Source organism: Ochlerotatus camptorhynchus, unplaced genomic scaffold, assembly GCF_037179485.1.
Source record: "Ochlerotatus camptorhynchus isolate MF236.1 unplaced genomic scaffold, CSIRO-AGI_Acam_v1.1 ptg000212l, whole genome shotgun sequence".
Lineage (NCBI taxonomy): Eukaryota > Metazoa > Arthropoda > Insecta > Diptera > Culicidae > Ochlerotatus > Ochlerotatus camptorhynchus.
This window is the reverse complement of record NW_027040702.1, coordinates 999219-1010581: the sequence shown is the minus strand read 5'-3', so window position 1 is coordinate 1010581 and position 11363 is coordinate 999219. Positions and strand designations below refer to the sequence as shown.

Sequence of the window (11363 nt, the reverse complement as noted above, 5' to 3'; positions counted from 1 at the left end):
TGAACAGAAGGTCGGGAGTTCAATCCCAGGCCGTCCCGTCGTCCCCCTTGCAATTTTTCACTTTGCCTTATTCTATACCCACTAGATTTTAATGAAAACAAATTCTTCTTTAACACCGATCGCATCACTTACCACAGTGTGGGTCCTGATCTAAAAATAGAAATTGGATGAGTGCGCGCGCGCGTGTGTGTGTGTGTGTTTGTGTATTATAATCGCTCTACCAAAAACGATCCCTGCGTGGTGAGGTGCAACCTTTCCCCACATCCAACATCCCAGTGATTTCTCGTGGAAGCGCAGAGGATTTCTCGGTTTCCTTCACAGCGAGTACCACCACGTCAACACATTCCTTCCCATTCCCTAGTTGACCTGTATTCGGACACGGCCGGCGCTGGTATTGCTAAATATTAGATCTCCAGTTCTTACACATTGAGGATGAATGTTAGTCCCAAACATCATCTGTTGGTTCTCTGTGTAATTGCAGCTGATCTAGTAATAACAGAGCAGCAACCGTGGGCGGTCAATCATGCTTTCATGCTTTTCATAACGTGGTTGATGTTAACAGTCCCTGGGCTTTGGCAAAACCTTGAGGTAGTTTAATTAGGCTACCAGGTCCCAGGGCTGATCTGGATCTTTACCACATTGGAAAGATGCACACTAGTGTTGCCAGATCAGTGTTGATGCTTACCAAAAGTGCATTTGAACCCGCTTATAAAAGCATATTAACAGATTAATCATCACCGTACATTGTTTATTGCTCTGTACTATAATAATAAATGATTAAGAACAGCATTTGATATTTTAGTAGGAATGCTGGATTTAGTCACAGTAGTCACTGTAGAAATAATCTGTTTTTTAATAAATCCTTCATTGAATTGGATTTATTTCTATGGGTATGCACGTTTAGAAAGTATCATCACAAAGATTCTGCACTCGGTCTACAGCTTGTGGGCGGGAAGTGTTGGTTTTGTTTTATCTACTTTATAATCACTTCTTAGAAATACGAAGCGAAAGACAAATCAAGCATTAAGCACAAGACCTTGAAGAAAACTAACAACACGAAGTCTGGAAATGACAATGTTTCATTCAAAATGTCAAGTATTTCAAGAATATCGGGTGAGACCAATCTAATTGTATTTAATCTTATTTTTGTGTAGTAGGATATTCAATTGAACCACTCCGGGTTATTATTATGCTGTTTGATCTTTTAAGCATTTTTCCTAAATTTTGGGATACAGGGGTTTAAAAATTATGTTTTTTTTTTTTGTATTCGGTGTTTAGAATCTAGGCGAGCACGCTCAGAGAAGTATCATCAGTTTTAAGTAACTTAAATTTGATTCAAAGCCAAACTCTAGTAGCAGTAAAGAATTGATGTATAATAAAATAAATAAGGGGCTGTTCATAAACTACGTATACAGTTTACGGGGGGGGGGGGGCGGAGGCTTGGCAGTTATCCACGGCCCATACAAATTTTTAAAATTTTGTAAGGACAATTGACCACTTTGTCCAGCAGTTTTGGCGTGACTTTCTACCAGCGATTACACAAAACTGAACCAACTAATTTCTATTTTTTTTATGAAACGCACAAACGTTGGCTATTTTTCGAGTGGTAGTAAACGTCATTTTAACTGCTCGAATGAAGTGGCTAATTGTCTACGCAGGGGGTAAATAATCCCAAAAAACTGTCCACGTAGTTTATGAACAGCCCCTAACTCATTCAAATTTAAAATTATTTCCAGCTTACACATTCTATATCATTTTGCAGCAACGTGGCCAACTAAATCCAAAAAGCATCCAACCACCTACCTCAAACTAATCATTATCCCTTCCCATGGCCATCATGTAGCACGCATGTGGCGAGTCAGCCATTACCCCTCCTTTACTATCGGCCTTGGATTGACTTGCGCTCTTACTGCCCCACCCTGCGCTTCAAATGCTACAGTACTTGTTCGCTAACTGGGCTAAAAGCGCAGCCCAGTTAGCGAATTCCACTCGTTAACTGGGCTGGCTTGTCAAACGTCAAAAAACGCTGAGGGAAACTTCAATGGATTGTTTGATCGACATTAAAAAATTTATTGCGCATTGAATTGAAACAGTTCAAAGTTTTTTACTGTTATTTTCACAGCATTCAATTTCGCGAGTTTAATCAGGTTTAGCACTTTCGCTAAAAATGCTTTCAAGTCCAGAGTTCAGTGTGAAATGAAAATAATTTCATATTTATTTATAATAACACTTAATATTTCACTCGACTGCCCCTCACCAATTTTGACAACGAAATGTCAAACTAAATGTGATGTCTATTTTTGTCGTATAACTGTTTTAAACTGAGCTTCAGCCCAGTTAGCGAACGCCCAGTTAAAAAGCAGCCCAGTTAAGGAACACCCAGATAGCGAACAAGTACTGCATTGAAATATTGCAGAAAGTGCCCGACAGTATTCCTTCTATTTGCGTGACAGGCTTTCATTGCTGTTTTCATTGAAGTATTCTCAGGGAACAATGTTAAACACCATTTTTGTACATGGTATTGTAACTAATCTTATATATGCTTTATTTTGGTTTGGGATAAGTGTTTGAACTATGGCTCGGGATTTCCACTGTGGCGTGCTTCTATTGTGACATAACCATACGTAATTTTGTGGGACGACATAGTGGAAACGTGTGAGCGTAGTTGGAGTATATACCCTATATAATTTAAAAATCAGCTAGGAAACTAAGTGAAGCATTTTATTAACTAGAAGGTGTCACCTGAGACGAACTAATATATAATAAATATAGGTCAAAGTAAAAAACAACTTGAAACACGTTAAATTTTAGATTACATGCACAAGTGCAGGTACTTAATAAAGCTTGGGTTATAATTGATTAGGTAGATTAGAGATTTTAATTATTTATTATATTAGGCTTATGAGATATCATAATCATCAAACGAACTTAAATTAAAAAATTTAGACAGCCTAATAACAATAAGTAGATTAACAAAAGAGGTAGGATGCGGTGGACGCATTTCGCGCCAAATCGAATCAAAGCACCCGCTCAGATTTCAATGAAATTTTCTGGATGTGCAGAATTTGACTAAATAAGCACTCATTTTTTCCAAAATTTGTCTAGACTAACATTTGAGGAGGGCCAAACTTTTTTTGCCGATTTTTTTTTCAAAAAAATATCATGGAAAAATGACAACTCCAACAAAAATATGTGGTGTGAATTACTTTTAGGAAATTGACAAAATTATCGAAACAAATACTGAAAAAAAATTCTTTTGAGACCTACACTGAAGAAAATCAATTTTTAAAATTTAAAGTCGATTTAAAAAAAATGGCCACGTTTGATTTGGATGAAACTTTGCCTCAAGATAGGTAATTATGTTTACTACCATCCGTCCATGCATTGCGAGATGGGCACTTTTAAGGAAATAAGTTTTTCTTGCAAAAACTTTTTCATGTCTGAACTGATCTTTTTAACGTACCATTTTTACACAAAACTAAACCAGTGAAGCTCAAAATCATCTCAGAAACCAATGAAGCTCCATTTGTGATTAAATTTTGTCTAATCAGCAACTAATCACTTGGATTAATAGAGAATTCCATATGAAAAGGGCTTATATAATTAGAAAATAATATAATTGATTATATTGTCTACTACTGTGGTGTGTGTGTGTGTGTGTGTGTGTGTGTGTGTGTGTGTGTGTGTGTGTGTGTGTGTGTGTGTGTGTGTGTGTGTGTGTGTGTGTGTGTGTGTGTGTGTGTGTGTGTGTGTGTGTGTGTGTGTGTGTGTGTATTCCCTCTAACCCCACTGGCCGGCAGTGTTATTATGGAAGAAGTCTCTCTACAATGTCGCATTTATGGTCATTGTAGACAGCTTTAGTCCGGGAGTTAGACGGTGATAGCTCTATTGCAGATCCAGCAACCCATTTCAGAATGTCTGGAGAGTCACGCCCATTCCGAGGTTACTTTCACTTACAATAACCCCCGCATGTATGTATTACCTCTATCAATTGGATATTAGTATTACACACATACTTCCAGCTTCAAAATGCTCTTTTGAATACCGGCACGTATTTAGTTTATATTTTTTATTGTAAAAAATATTTGGACTGGTCTCACCATGTTAATTTGATCCCCCAATCCATGGGTTACGTAGTTCCGAACACAAATTTTCTTGCACTGCCATGCCTGGGTTCGCGTCTAGTGCTTTCCCTAGGAACCGTTCGCGGCCATCAGTTACACCCCGTCAAGTCTTGAGCGAGGCATTTTTCAGATTAGTCGCAATCTCCGACACCGTCAAGAGACCAGCAGCCGAACACTTTTGCAAGCGGAAAGCTTGCTGATTCACGGCAACTTCTGCCACCGAATCACCACCAAAATTCGCGACGGACACATTATCAGCACTTTCCCGGACTAATTCACCAAACGGACCGGATTAAAACTCGTCCACGGTGACGAATCTCTCAATGTCAATAGAACTACGCGCCGAAAGTGTGGCATCCGAACTCGAAGAACCGGGTTCCCGGGAGGCAATTAAACCGACACCAAACAATTGAACTGAAGTTGCGACGTAGATTTTGGAGGTTAAATTCAAGGTCAACCGAAGCACTCAAGGCGGACCTTTTTTTTCTTGCTTCTTTCTTTTGTCACTGCATGCTTCTATTTTTCACTTGCTATATTCTTCTCTTTTTTAATCTAATTTGGCTTCAAAACTGGATGCTTCAACACAGGAAAAAAACACGATATATCACTAAATGATAACTTTATGAACACTTGAAACTAAATTTCAGCACACAAATTAACAAATTCAAGGCAAAAAAAGCTTAATTCGCTGACGAAAAATCATTGATTATATTGTCTACTACTGAGGCAAAATTCGATACTCCTTATAGCAACTTAGAATTCTTAGCTCAAATTATCCATAAAGAATTAGGTATGAATACAATTTAAATTGAGATCTTCTTTCGAATCAACAATGATTTAGGAAGTCAACGTATCGCATCATAATTCTATATGCCCTTTTGTTATTTATACCTAAACCATTAACATTATATACCTACCACTTCATTCTACCTTTGAGCACTATAAAACTAAGGTTGATTTCATACAAGCAACAGTCAATCTGATAACGAAAATTGTGAAGACAAGTTGTAGTAAAATTATTATCATGGACCAAAGTAGTAAATTAAGGCTCAATGGATTGAAATATAAATAATCCGAGATGCAACCGAAATAAGTTACGGGCCATATCGTCAACGATGGTAGAAAAAATATACTCTATGGGATATAACCACGAAATTGATGAAACGATGAGCATTTGTGAGTCATGCCGTAGCGTGATATCTCATAATAGAAGTCCAGTTATGAAAAAACGCCGATCGGTTGGAAATGAAGTAAATATCCAACCGTCAACTAGTGGGCAGCAGCATAATGATGATCCAGGTCAATCAATGAGTGGCCATCAATCCGTAGATGAGCTAGGTAAGAACAGTCATCCTGATGATTCTATCAACTTTTAACTGCAACCTCCTAATTGCACTTATTAATTATTTTTTCTTCTTCTTTCCTTCAGATACGCTACCATCGGTTCCATCATTGGAGTCAGTTCCATCAGCAGATGATCTGCAACGTCCATACAATGTTGAGAAGTTTAATTGCTTTGTGGAAACGTTGAATTTATCTCCAATTTCATCGAGGAACATGAGGAGCATGGATTATCGTTCAATAAAATCTCTAGAAATTACACAATCAGTGCGAAAAAATATATTTGGCCTAGATACAGCAGACATTAGCAAAGTAGAGACACACGAAGAAATAATTGTGCAGCTAAAGGAGAAGTTCAATTCCTCTACAGCTGACAGAAAAGATCAGATAACAGTATTATCAGTATTGCCAAAGTCTTGGTCCGTGAATAAAGTTGTAGCAGAATAAACCACTTCATTCGAGCACTTAAAATGACGTTTACTACCACTCGAACTTTGAAATAAAAAATTATTCTGAGATTTTTTCTTCTAGAACCTCGAGAAAAGTAGCCAACATTTGTGCGTTTCATAAAAAAATAGAAATTAGTTGGTCCAGTTTTGTGAAATCACTGGTAGAAAGTCAAGATAAAACTGCTTGACAAAGTGCTTGTTAACAACAAAAGAAGTGGGTATGGGATCAACGATGATACAAAAAACTAGTTAGGGATTTTTTTTTATGACAATGATATTAGTAGACCTATGCCCGGAACAAATGATTTTGATTCCGAGTTTAGAAATGGACGAAAAGAGCACGTTCAAAAACGCCTGTTAATGATGTCCCTCAAAGAAGCGTACATGATTTTTGTTGATAAATATAAAGATATTAATATTGGTTTCACTGTATTTAAACAATTGCGACCAAACCATTGCATTTTGCTTGATTCTACTGGTATACATAATGTATGTATTTGTACAATGCATGAAAATGTAAAATTAATGATCAACAGTTTAAGAATTATGTCACAAGATGCAATAATAGAAAAAATGCTTTGTAATATTTCTACTAGAACAACTGATTGCTTTTTTTCGTACTTGCAAAAAGTGTGCTTCCAATGAACATATTGAAGAGGAACTTACTTTGCTATTAGAATCAAATGGCAAACAAGATGTTGTTTGGCTGAACAGTGGCTGAATACTGATCGTTGTAATTTGGAAACGATTATCAAGCCTGTTGATGAATTTGTTCCGTATCTCATTGATAAAATTAACAAACTTATAACTCATGACTTTATTTACAAACAACAGTCATCTTTTCTAAGGAAAAAAAAATCATTAAAAAAAGGCGAAATTCTAGCAATTTGTGATTTTTCTGAAAATTTTTCATTCATTATCCAAAACGCTGCTCAAGGATATCACTGGAATAATTCTCAAGCAACAATAAATCAATTTGAAGTTTATTATAAGAAAGACAATAAACTTGAAAATGTTAGCTTCATTATCATATCAGAAGTAATGACTCACGATACAGCTGCAGTTAAGTTGTTCATCTCAAAAATGATAGATTTTATTAAACAATCGATAGATTTTTCTAAAATTACTTTTATGTCAGATGGGGCAGCATCACAATACAAAAATAAAAAAAAAAACTTTGCTAGTCTGTGTAGATTTCAGTCAAAGCATGGATTAGAAGCAGAATGGCATTTTTTTGCAACGTCTCATGGAAAAGGTCCCTGTGATGCCATTGGTGGCACACTCAAGCGAATGGCAAAGAGAGCTAGTCTTGCTCGAGATTATGGAAACACCATAACAACTCCGCGAGAATTATATAACTGGGCAGTTGAACAAACAGATAAAAATACCACAAAACTACGTTTCGAGTACATATCCACTGAACAGTACATCGAAATGTCAGAAGAACTCGAAGAACTATATAACAGCACAAAGACAATATCGGGCACACAGAAATTCCACAGTTTTGTGCCTATAACTGGTGACAAAGTAGCGGCAAAAACGTATTCTAATTCAGAAGATGAACCAACAATATTTAACGATTGGAAAAAGGAAAAAATAGCATGTATGAAAATAGGTTTAAAACATTGAAAATATATAAATAAATGATATATGAAAAATCTTGTCTTTTCTCTCTCACATATTATCAAATTTTGCATCAGTAGTAGACAACAGAATAAGGGAATGATATTTTTTTGAGAAGGTCTACATGTCCAAATAGTTTTATTGAACTCTAAGAGGGTGCTGCCAATTCCAAATACGATTTGGCGAGAAATGCATCAAGAGCCCTTTTCATATGAAATTCTCGATTAATCAAAGTGAACTGAAGTGCTGATTTGACAAAATTGAATCGCAAATTGAACTTCATTGGATTCTGAGATGATTTTGAGCTTCACTGGTTTAGTTTTGTGTGAAAATGGCAAATAAAAAAAATCAAGTTTTTGTGAGAAAAACTTTTTTTTTCTTAAAAGTGTCCATCTCGCGATGTATTAACGGTTGCTAGTTAACACAATTACCTATCTTGAGGCAAAGTTTCATCCAAATCAAACATGGCCATTTTTTTTAAATCGACTTTAATTTTTTAAAATCGATTTTTTTCAGTGTAGGTCTCAAATTTTTTTCCAGTATTTTTTGTCGATAACTTGGACAATTTCCTAAAAGTCATCCATACAACACATTTTTGTAGGAGTTGTCATTTTTCCATAATATTTTTTTGAAAAAAATCGGCAGAAAAAGTTTGGCCCTTCTCAAATGTTAGTCTAGATAAATTTTGGAAAAACTAAGTATACAAAATGGCATATTTAGTCAAGGTCCACACATCCAGAAAGTTTCATTGAAATCTGAAAGGGTGCTGCCAGCTCCGAATACGATTTGGCGCGAAATGCGTCGGGGGTTTCGCTTAGGAAGACAAATAGCCTTTAAAGCAACTGGCAACTAGCCTTTGCATATATTGTCTGTTTATTTTGATGGTTGCTTTAAAATAAACCCCCCCTCCCCCCCCCTCCCAATAACCGACCTCTTCAATCGCTTCCTTTTCCCATGGCGTTCAAGTGGTCCGCATAGACTATTTAGCCATTACCCTTCCTTTATCCTCGGCTTTGGATTAACTTGCGCTTCCATTGCCCCACCAAACGCTGCAAAATGAAAATAACGTGGTTGATGTTAGCAGTAAATATTTCATACTGAACTTGAAAGATATTGACGAGCCACCGGTAATGGTTTACAATGTGCAGAACAAGCAATTATTTTGGAAAAAACGATTTTGTAACAATGGATTTATAGCTAAAGAATCTTGTCTAATAGTTGATAAATGCTATCATAATAATTTTCAAAAAAAAAAAAAAAAAAATTTTTTATAGTTTAGGTCCAAAACCTAAATTATAATTATACCTTTAAAAGAGAGGTGCATTAAATAATAGTAGCTGTATTTAATATTCATTTTATGTTTGCCATATTTCTGATAACTGCATAATGTAGTTTTGGTAATGAAATGTTTTTTTTTTATGAATGAATACGCATAAAATACGGAACCTACTATTACAGGATATAAATTTCATTCCAACAAGCAAATGAAATTGAAGAGATTGTCGATTAAATATTAATCGTCTTATTGTTCCATATTAAAAGATAAATATTAAAGATTATGATTGGGAAAGTTAAAATAAAAGTTAAAGTCATCACTTATAAAATTCATATTCAAAAAAAAAATATTGAGATTATGTGTCTAACACATACATGGTATTAGCATAGAGGTAACTCTAAGACCAGAAGATCCTGAAGAAACGTGCTCAACTTTTTGGCTCAGCTGTGGTACTATCTTCGGTCGCAAGCCAATCGTTGCACCCCTTGAAACATAAGAAAATCCACGAACCCCTCATTTTATTTGTCAAACTTTAATAGCGAATCAAAACAAACATAGTGTAGTACTAGAATTTCAACTAGAATGGAGTACGCTAATAGATGTACTTGGGACCGATAGGCTAGTCAAGTAGTGAACCAATTTAATATCGTTAGTTTCCACCGGTTGGTATTAGCGAGGTACTATTGCAAAAATCTATATGAGTTCACATAAACTTTATATGGTTTTTTTTCTCAGTGTACTAACCAAATAGCCTTATAGCCGACAGACATTTTTTTCTATGATTTGTTTTCCGTTGATCTTGTTTTCCGTGCTGAGCACTAATGCTACCGACGCCAGGGAGCCAGCTCCTACACCTGGCCCCTACCTATCGACCCATCAGCTCATGAACTGGAGATCAACGGCTTACTTCTCTTCCGAAGGAAGGCTATTGAGACATTTTTCGGTTTCAACTTTTAAGTCTTTTATCTCTTGTATTACATCAGCAAGCTCCTCAGTTAAACAAGAAGTGTAAACTGAAAGTACATTGTGCAGATCAGTTTCTAAGCTGGTTACAACATCACCGAACTCCGGAATGCCATCAGTTACAACGGTATCAAGTTTAGAGATGGCATCGATGATCGACTGCGGTTCGTTGATGATGTTCCTCCCCTCGAAGACCTCGAACAAACTATACTTGCGGATATTACTTTCGTCATCGTTGAAGCTTCCATAGATTTTGGCAACTACATTAGTGGTTGAGTTATCCAATTGCTTGATACAGTACCTGTAGTCATCACCGGCCCATCCCATTCTACCTTCGAGGATGGGTATATTATTCTCCCAACAATATTCGATAACTGATTTTCCATAGTTTATCATTTCTAGCTCTAAGTTAATCATCGACACAAGTGATTCTGTCTTAATTTTGAGGGTTTTCCTGTAAAATTCGTTCAGCACTTCCGATGCATTTTTTTTTGCCTCAGATAGTCTAAGGATGGTTAAGTCCGTTGCATATTTGTAGTTGGGAATATGCTGACTGAGTTTCTCCAAAACGTCTAGAGAGCTCATGCGTTTTTCGGAAACTTGCGAGTGCTAATCGATTAGATAATTTGAGTATTAATAAATTCACTGCTTAGGAAATATGAAAGATACTTACGGCCACAGCCAAAAATCCAAGAAGTACCAGAAGTTTCATGTTGTGGCTAGGATTTTCGAGCTCACTTCACTCACTTGAGCAGGTGTATGGTACCGCGGGTGAAATTACTATGCCTTTTTATAGGACTAATCCAGGCATATACTAATGCAATGATCTCGTTATCACTTTGCGATGCTAACAGTGTTTATTGATAAGGGATTTTAAATTTCGCCAATTGCATCAATTTGTGTATCTTGAACGATAAGCATTTATGTGAGTTTGTGATAAGATTGCTTCATTTCCCGATTTCTAAGGAAGAACATTAAAAATACTAGGGCGCCCGCGTTTTTTTTATTATATATCACCCTCTAACCTAAGGGATACAGTTATATAAACTGTAACGACTGTAACTGATGATGATGATGAAGGTCCCACCTCTTACTCCGATTCAAAATATGTGTATACCATACAAGGGGTTGGTAACTCCGCACACCAATCTTGGGCATGCAGTTGACGAAAATTAGTTATTTCTGAAGCAGTCGATAGAATAGAGTTTAAGCTTGTTATAGATACGTAAAAAAGTAGATTTTAATTATAGTAATAAACTTATTTGTTAATGAAGTGAGAAATGCTCGCTGCACGGACACGCTCGGACTTTAAGTGTAAAAATTCATTGGTGTTGATTCAAATTAGTGCTGGGACTTCGAGTATCCGGATATTTTTATTTTTCAATGTTATTAAATTTTGGCAATTAACAGATCTGCCATTCCACATCAGGTCACATGGGCAACCTAGAACCAACTTTTTGACAAATATTTAGAACAGTACATGCAAACCAAAAATCTATTACAATGAATGTTAGTTCCGTTTCCTATCATCCTCTGTTCATGAACATCGCAACGAATGTTAGAAATTGACCATGCAGGCGATGTAAT

The 11363-nt window shown here is 36.2% G+C and overlaps 1 long non-coding RNA gene across 1 annotated transcript; it reads right to left on the bottom strand.

Annotated features, from left to right (window-relative positions):
- Positions 1-9866: 9866 nt before the first annotated feature.
- Positions 9867-10576, bottom strand: LOC135703323 (uncharacterized). Its single transcript, XR_010517743.1, has 2 exons — positions 10450-10576; positions 9867-10385 (listed from the first exon to the last, which is right to left on the bottom strand). It is a non-coding gene; the product is annotated as an uncharacterized LOC135703323 (long non-coding RNA).
- Between the last annotated feature and the right edge of the window lie 787 nt (positions 10577-11363).